Source organism: Notolepis coatsorum (assembly GCF_963971535.1).
Source record: "Notolepis coatsorum genome assembly, chromosome: 7".
Classification (NCBI taxonomy): Eukaryota; Metazoa; Chordata; class Actinopteri; order Aulopiformes; family Paralepididae; genus Notolepis; species Notolepis coatsorum.
The window spans coordinates 120,877,356-120,886,451 of NC_140171.1; the positions used below are offsets into that span (position 1 = coordinate 120,877,356).

At 44.6% G+C, this 9,096-nt stretch overlaps 1 protein-coding gene across 1 annotated transcript in view; it reads right to left on the reverse strand.

Annotated features, from left to right (window-relative positions):
* Window positions 1–8,879, reverse strand: part of LOC311232487 (junction plakoglobin-like) — a 57,430-nt gene extending 48,551 nt beyond the window's left edge. The window contains exon 1 of the mRNA XM_084319297.1: window positions 8,744–8,879. The gene's annotated coding sequence lies outside the window, so the exon portion shown is untranslated. The remainder of the gene's footprint in view (window positions 1–8,743) is intronic.
* Between the last annotated feature and the right edge of the window lie 217 nt (window positions 8,880–9,096).

The following is a 9,096-nucleotide window of genomic DNA, read 5'->3' on the forward strand; positions in this document are numbered from 1 at the left end:
AGATTAAGCTCACTCTGGCTGAGTTCCAAGATTCCCCCTAGCCCCCACCAAAAGGTCACAGGGTATAGATTAATAAATCATTGAGAACTGCTGCTACTACTTCTTTTTTTAACCCATTTAATTCATGCCATCACATCTGATATTCCATTTGAAGGACGTGTTTTACGAGGCTGGGAGGCTAGCCATAGACAGACAGATGAGTGGTGGTGGGATGCTTTGGGGATATAGAGCAAGAGAGAGACAGCGAGAGAGAGAGAGACAGGAGAGAGGAGAGTATAGATTAATAGATTAAACAGATTATGTCCTATTACCACACATCTGTAAAGTGTCACGGACCATCTGCAGGGACCGGCTTGTCTGCTATATCCATACACTCTCCCTCTCTCTCACACACATACAACACAAACACTCCTCTTAACTAATCACGATAGGAGTTTCCCAGACACCTTTATAAACACACACACACACACACACACACACACACACACACACACACACACACACACACACACACACACACACACACACACACACACACACACACACACACACACACACACACACACACACACACACACACACACACACACACACACACACACACACACACACACACACACACACACACACACACACACACACACACACACACACACACACACACACACACACACACACACACACACACACACACACACACACACACACACACACACACACACACTTTGTAAGTAGATGGGCAGCCAGCTGAGCCCCCCACAGTTAAAAGGCTGTGGTCAGTAAGAGAGCTCCCCTGGCACTTAGAGCTCTCCATCAGTCTGTCCGTCTGTCTGTGCTTCTCTCTCTGGAACATGGTTGAAGTCCACCCCCCCGGGACAGAGTTTAAGCCCCCCCCCCCCCCCCCCCCAAATATCACCATGTTCCCATATCCGTTCCCCATTTCCTACTCTACCTAAACACGGTCTGTCATGGCACCACTGTGGGGCTAATTGGTTAGCCGTTTGGTATAAATCAATATATAGGAGGATGTGCAGCGGTGCACGGCTAATGGAGCCATTGTGGTGCTCGACAGGAAGTGGTGGTCATCATGGACCGGACAGTCCATGACTCACCATCGCTATCAGGGTTGAGAGACGGTCGTTTTCCGGCCAGGCAGGGACTGGGAGGCCGTTTCAACATCTAACCAGGGTTACGTCACAGAATGCTGGAGGTCATTCTTCTCTTATCTGTTGACAGTGTTCATCCAGAAGCTGCTTGATAGCGGGTGAGGGCTGTTGCCTAAAGCTCAGAGGAAGAGGGGGGAGAGGAACCGGCTCTGTATCTAGGCGAAATGTTGTGAGTAAGTGCTCAGACATTTGAAGACCATTCATCAATCCACCATAACATCCAGTCGATGAAATTCAGTCAGTAGCGACACCAGCGCGCCAGAAACTGTGAGGCACTGTGGAACTAGAGAACGGGATATTGGGGGAGGTTTATTGGGCCGACACTACGGCTGGGCGACTCTTGCTCAAATGTGAATCACGATTCTTATTTTTTCCATAAAATCATTTAAAAAGTAAAGTAATTTTTTTTTATTAATATAAATATATAATATTTAATAAAAACAAATTCATCATAACTTAGAAATGAGATTGCATAGGTCTATGAATCGAGATCGCAGGTTTTATTTTTTTCGATTAATTACCCAGCCCTAGCCGACACTGGTACTGAATATCGGGCCGATCAACTCAAGGGACACCAACAAACTGAACAAGCTGGTGAGGAAGGCTAGCTCTGTGGTGGGTGTCGAGCTGGTCAGACTAGAGGAGGTGGCAGAGAGGAGGATGAGAAGGAAGCTGGCCGCTATCCTGGAGAATCCTTCCTACGCCCTCTACGATGAGCTAGTCAACAAGATGAGAAGCACGTTCAGTCACAGACTCATACACTTAAACCCTCCCCAGACCGACGGAAATTGGCATAACAACTAAATTGGGGGATGAAAAAATATACATAATAAATAATTTGTATTTGATCTTTTAATTTTTAACCCAGCCCTACTGATAGGCCATACAGACCCTCAGCTGCACAGACCCTCAGCTGCACCTTGATTTACACTACCTACTTGCTCATTATGCGTATACTGAGTTAATTATATTGTTATATTGTTTACACTGCCTATTTTAAGTTTTCTACTGCACTATCATTTTATGACCTGTATTATGTCTCCTACTGTCTATTACCATGTAACTGTACCTCCCCCCTACCCCATGCTGCTATGATGCCTGAATTTCCCCAAGGGGATCAATAAAGGAATATCTTATACCGGGCTGAGATTGGGTATCGGAAAAATTTCCCCAATTGACCACATTCACACAGCGTCCATTTTGCTCTTATGTTGTGCTCAGGATGGAAAGGTACCAAGGAGAGCAATAGTTAAACCACATAGCAGGAGCCATAGGTGACTGGTGACGTGTCAGAAACCAAAGCAAATCCCACTAGAGTTTCTGTATTTTTTACACAGTGATGATAGACTCATTCATTCATACGTCTCTAATGAAGACAATGGGGACGACTGTATCTCTGACTGTGTAGATTGTAACATGTTTGTCCAATGACCCCAAATGAATGGTCCGAGTCTATACAGGTCATTAAAACTAATGACCTCTGTATCAAAAGGTAGTATTAAGATCCAATATCGGAAGTAAACAAAAAAACAATTATGTTATCGGTGCATCCCTAGTTAAAAACAGACCGTAATGGGACAGATAAACAGTGTTCAAGCTCTGTTTCAAAGGCTGTCCTTTAACGCCGGTTTGACATTTATTAGACCTACAGGGTTTTGTGAAACTAATGAAGTAAACAACGATACACAACACAGCATTAGCCTCTGGTCATTAAAAAGGACCACTATCTATCCGCATCATCTCATTTGTCATAGCGTGCACTTTTGCAGTCGTCTCTCTACTCTGTTCAGGCTCTATTCACCACCACAAATCCTGTGCCTGGTGATGCAGCCATGGGCAGCAGCAGCAAATAAAAGCTACAGCATTAGTTTTCCTGGGTTGATTTTTTTAGGCAAAATTGGTTAAGTGGTCCTTTTGACAACATCAATTCTGGACTGGCAATGACACAATAACCACAATTGACTCTAAAATGACAGCCACTGCGCTAATAAATTAACCTTCTGTAGTGTGGCAGTGAAAGGGTTAACCTTCTGTAGTAGTGTGGTAGTGAAATGGTTAACCCTTTGTCATGTGGCAGTGAAAGGGTTAACCTTCTGTAGTAGTGTGGCAGTGAAAGGGTTAACCATTTTGGTAGTGAAATGGTTAAAGAAGAGCTGCAGCGACAACAGGCCCCAGATCTGTCTCCTAATGCTTTCAAGAGAGCCAAATTAGGCCAGTGGTTACTGGTTACAGTAAAGTTCCCGAGGACTGGTGGGTAATTCATGGTGTTTCCTCCCTCCCAGTGGGCTGGCCCTCGCTGTGAATAAAAGGAAATGTGAGTTGTCTCGGAGGAGGTGCTTCGGTGCAGAACAGGGTCAGGTTACATGGGAGCTTGGAAGCAGATAAAAAAGCAGGAGGGATCGGGTAAAGGGGGATGTGCCTTTATGTAGCAACAACAACACTTCATCTACATGGCCTGTTCAACCACATGGCTTAACAGAATGCTCCGTCACCGACCGTCCTGTTCCATTGATTGTATAATCAAGTCAATCAATCGACGTAACCACCGCATCAGACTAATTCATTAAAGAAAACTGTAAAATAGAGCTATGTTAAACCGGAACAAACTGCCATTACATCTAACACATATTACCAGTAAGACAAGTTTAAAAAATAAATTGAGAACAGCTATTTTACAGAAACAGGGATTTTTTAAAATCCAAATTAGGGCATTTGTGTGGTGGTAGGTGAGAGTTGGGACCTCCGTCACCTCTCCACTTCTGTGGAGCTTCTTTCATGTAGACAAGACAAATGACTATCTTCACTATCATTTTTAATTCTTTGTTTTGGTGTTGTTGCTTGTACAATGTGCATGGAAGTATCGTTTTATTCTGATTGTACAATGATTATTTTGAGAGGACCCCAGTAAGAGTAGTTGTTACTGAGGTAACAACTAATGGGGATCCTAAATAAACTGAAAACTGAAATAAACCACTGCATCGGAAAAGACTATGCCCGGCTCTACTCTGGGACATAGAGAGGATGTTTTGGGCAAGAGGATTCTGTGTTGGGTAGTAGTCCAAACTGGGAAGCCCCCCCTCCAAGTTGTTTGTCTGAGGGTAGGAAGGAAGAGGATGCAGGGAAGTCTCTGAACACACAAGAGCCACTGTGCCGCTTTACTTTGGGGGGGCAGGGGGGGGTTTGTCCCATTCACTAGTGTGACAGCATGAAGAGAACCCGGGTCTCAAGTGTATCCCCTATCCAACACCAAGAAAGGCCCACAACAGCAGTGCATCTAGATGGCTCCGTTTGTTTGCCGGCCAAGTTCAGCCGGCGCATCTAAAAGAGCCCATAGTTCCCCGGCCTGACGGGGCGCCTTCGCCCTGCGCTGCTGCCACTTACGCCTGGGCGGTGCTGGTGAGCAGTGAGGCGATGTGACAGATGATGAATATTTCAGGGGGATCGGAGGCATAACGGAGGCCCCAGGAGGGCGAGGCAAAAAAGGAAAAGATAATCTTAAGGGACACTGAAAAAGAACAGCACAACACACCCCCTTGGAGAAAGTTCTGCTGACAAGTTGGGGGAGCTTACCAGGAGGCCACGGTAGAATAATAGAAACCCTCGGTTTGTCCTTCTGTATCATAGCAAACCGTGAGCGACATAAACAGGGAAAAGAGGAGAAGCGGACACGGATGTTTCAAAGTTAATTGTATTTGAGTATGTTAAGTATGTTGTCTAAAAAGGAGGACATCAAGAGATCACATCCGAAGTTAGACCTACATATTCTGATGCATCGCCGGGGCATCGCATAACGCGTTTCACGCCGACGTGAAAGTACATTAACAACATTCTGAAGATGCCGATCATATTCGGCCGTGTATCTAACGAGTCGAGAATTTCTGGTGATGAGCGTTCCATTTCCACCACACCCTGCCTCTCCTCCTCCTCAGCCTCCTCACTGGAGCGTAATTAAGGGTTGGATTATGAAGAGGCGGAGAGGAAACGATACCACAGGACTCTGTTCTGGAGGAGACAAGCGTTTGATGGGAGGTGAATGAGGAACAACAAGAGTTGGCAGGCCAGTAAGGGGGCCACCCCTACGTCCTAACAGCGGAAGCGACATTTCAAGTCACTAGATATTTCAAAGGCCTCAGACAGTTTAAAGGGAGAGGACATCTTCTTGTCCTCATTTGATCCCAGCCCATTTTCGGTCTACAGAAAATAATTCATTTCAGTGACTTTGTAACGGGAGCCCAGCAGTGTGTGTTCAGCCTGGCAGTACCGACTAAGCTTCTTCAGCAGTGTGCTGCCGATTATAGACTTCTAAAAGGTTTTCCATGAAAGCAGGAAGAAATCCTGTGGATTACTGGACATTTTAGGAAGTGAACCATGTTGTCTGCGTTATTAGTAATAGAAAAAAGGCCAGAGATTCTTTGGTGGAGGTCAAGTTCACTCTTAATGGAAGTTAGAGGCCGTTTCCCCTACACACCACCGTTGGCACCTGCTGGTTGGCTCATGCAGGTTATAGCCTGCTCTGGCCTTGCAAACAGTGTAAAGCTGTCCAATAAAAAATAAATAAAAAAAAGTCACATTAACCATGATTTCTCACTCAGATGCTCGAGGCTTTGAGATAATAAAGAATCCTGTCAGGGGGGAAGATGGAGGGCAGGATAAATCTGCTTTGAGTTGATAACGACATTGCCTGTTAAAAGATATCTTCTTAAGCCCCTGGAACTTAACCCCCCTCAGAGATTACAAGGCCGTCTACACACCACCTTACCCCTGACTGAAAACAACAAAGACCCCTATCTTAGCTGACCAGAAACCCCATCTGCCTCGTCTCCATGCGGGACACTGGGACCTGCAGACCCAGAAACACATTTTAGCACAGAGAACAGGTCCCACATGTGGCCTGGGTGGGTGTAACTGAGCCCTCTGGGAGGGAGAGGGAGAGAGAGAGAGGAGGGGGGGAAGAGGGGGAAAGACCAAAGAACAACTTCATAGAAAGAGAATCCGTTGTACTGAAACAAAGACGGTTGGAGATATACTATACTGTAATCCCCTTTGCAAAGTGTAGACCTATTTATAAAACTGGAGGATCTCCTGGGCTCTTGCTCTGCTGATGTAGGACAATATCAGGGAATTAAGCAACATGGGGGGGATTATCACCACCCAGCTGCAGCTGAATCTAAAGTCTAACCCCCACCCCAGAGGCAGACAGGAACAGCAGTCCAACCAGTCTGCTGTCTGCTCTATGGCGTTGGACCAGGGACCAGCCGACAGAATGTACTGGCACAATGAGACAACTCCGCTCAATTCAATCCGACACATTCAACAGCCTCAGCTGGGCTCACTGGTCTAGAACACAGCGGGATGCCAGAAACTTTAATTTTTTATTTTTTGCTGTCATTCTTGGTGGTTTGCGATGGCATTTCCTCCTGGTAATTTCGAGAAGAAGAAGAGGGGGGAAAGCAATTTTATGCGATTTGGCGTGCAATGTTTTAGGCTGGGCCGATTGACAAGAGAGGAGGTCAGTTTTGACAAGACAGCTGTTTTTAAACTCTAATTCCAAACTGCTGACCCGTGTTGAATTTGACTTTAACGGATATTTAAAAGTTGGTTCTCTGGTAACAACAAATAAATACCTCAAATCGCATAAGAAAAGCGGATCGACTACAGTTCAGATACATTGCAGCTGGATGAGGATGAGTCAGAAGGCTTCTTCAGAAAGGCTGACATCACACATTAGAGTCAGCAGTAAACACACCTGGACACATTGTCACGGGGAGCTGAGCTGACACCAATGAGAATCTGGGAGTGGGTGGGAGGGGCTTGTAAGGACATCCCATTCACAATGTATCATCATTGCTCACTTGTTCATCATTATTCATAGTCATACATTATGGACGTGTGAACAATAAGTCATGCCCACCGGCCACCGCACCCTTAATTTCTTCAGAGGTTAAACGAGGGCCAACTGCTATATAGACTAGACTATCAACCATTTCTATAATATCCCTCTTGTATGAATCCACATTAAAGTAAAGGTAATTACTGCATCAATCACAATGGGGAAAATATCACGAGATGGACAAAATATCTTATTGCAATTAGTCATTCATTGTGCCATGACTCGCAATAAATCTAATATTGTGCTTAAAGTGTCTGCAGTTACTTTTCGTGTAGTCTGGCCTACTAAAAACCCTTCCAGTAGCACTACAGTGGTATAGGCTATTTTAGAAATACATTTACCTGGTGAATACTCTTAACCCATAGCATTCATGCTCACCCAATTCATTTTCCCAGTGATATCCAATCCCCTTGTATTAAAAAGGCTTATGTCTGTGCTTGAGTGAAGTGTGTCTCTATGCCATATCTTTCTTTATCTCACTATATCTCTCATTTATCACATGTATTAAAAAAGAAATGAATACAGAAATGCCTAAATTGCTATATTTGCAATGTAGATACTGTAGTGTCCATCTGTCATATTGCAGTATAAACGTGATTTGAACACATCAAAGTGAATTCAATATCAATACCTAAGAAAAATCACTCTGCTTTTGGGTGCTGGGCAATGATATTTTAGGTGTGGCATCATCGTGCTTGTTCTGCACTCCATAGCAGCAGGACACTTCACATTACCGAGTTAGTGTCATTCTGCTTCCCTTCTAACAAGTCAAGGCAAAGGGGTCATTACAGAGATAATTCGTTTGGTTTTATAGACCCTTTCAAAAGTATTCTGTTGCTAAGTATTCCGTTGCTATGGGAACCGCTTTGGCCCCTGTTTATTCCCCGTCAGCAACTATATTAACAAACAGGAAATACAAAAGGGACCCGTTTAGAATGTGTGTGTTGTCAAATTAGAACCAGATTACATAGATTATAGTTTTAGGGTGAGAGTTGTTCCCGTTCACAAGTGTTTAACGAACTTTAAGATCTTCTATAGCGAGTTTCCTCTAACAGGTGCGCGCACCTTTGATATTGTAATAGTCTCTCATCATCAATATACTGTACAGTCCAGCTGTGTCCAAATCACAGGGTGGAATTGACAATGGAGGAGGTTCAACTTCGAGAGAGAGAAAGAAAAGGAGAGACCTACGCAACTGATATTTGTGGGACACACTGTGGACGTTTAACTGACGTCAAATAGATCAATAGGCTACTTCAGATCGAACATCGTCAATCATTTGGACAACACACATCGGAAGTCAAGTTATCTAGTAAAGAAATACAATCCTATGGTGACTATCGCCACTGCTCCGAACAACTCAAAAGGACCCGTGTTGCTTTAGCAGCCTAAAAGGCATGCGGAAATGAATACCAAAGACTGTTACATTTACCACCAGGTAAAAAATTAGGCTACCAATGTGTATTAATGTTACCAAAGATGGTCCAGATGAACAAAGACATTCCCATAGTGGGTTAAGAAAAACGCGTAGTGGGGAAGAATAAATAATATGCTACAAAATCCGAGGAGGGGAAAAAAAGTAGGGATAAAACAGCCCAAACTGGAGGGGAAACTATCATATTCGGTCGTCGTGATACGAATACAAAGCTTCAAAAGGACAGTCAAAAACGACAGCGTGAAATCTTACCTGTAGAAATACACAGAGTTATTTGAGTATTCCAAGTGAGTGTTGTTTCCAATAGTAGACTTTACTTCGCCACACACTTTCTAGTGTACTGCTGTGCGACGCTCCTCTGAACAATGAGTCGAAGCGTCACCTCGGCCGTGACTCCGCCCTCTTCACCACGACCGCTGTGTGGATTCGACAATAGTATCCAACTGCAGAACCGCAGAGACGCTCTCAGGTCCGGCGGTCACACAGTCTACACAGTCTATCTGTATGTCTATCTATATGGGTGGGTGGCGCCATAGATATATATCTATGGGTGGCGCTGCTGAGCGGTCCTCAGACCGCCGGACCTGAGAGCGCCGCTCTGCGGC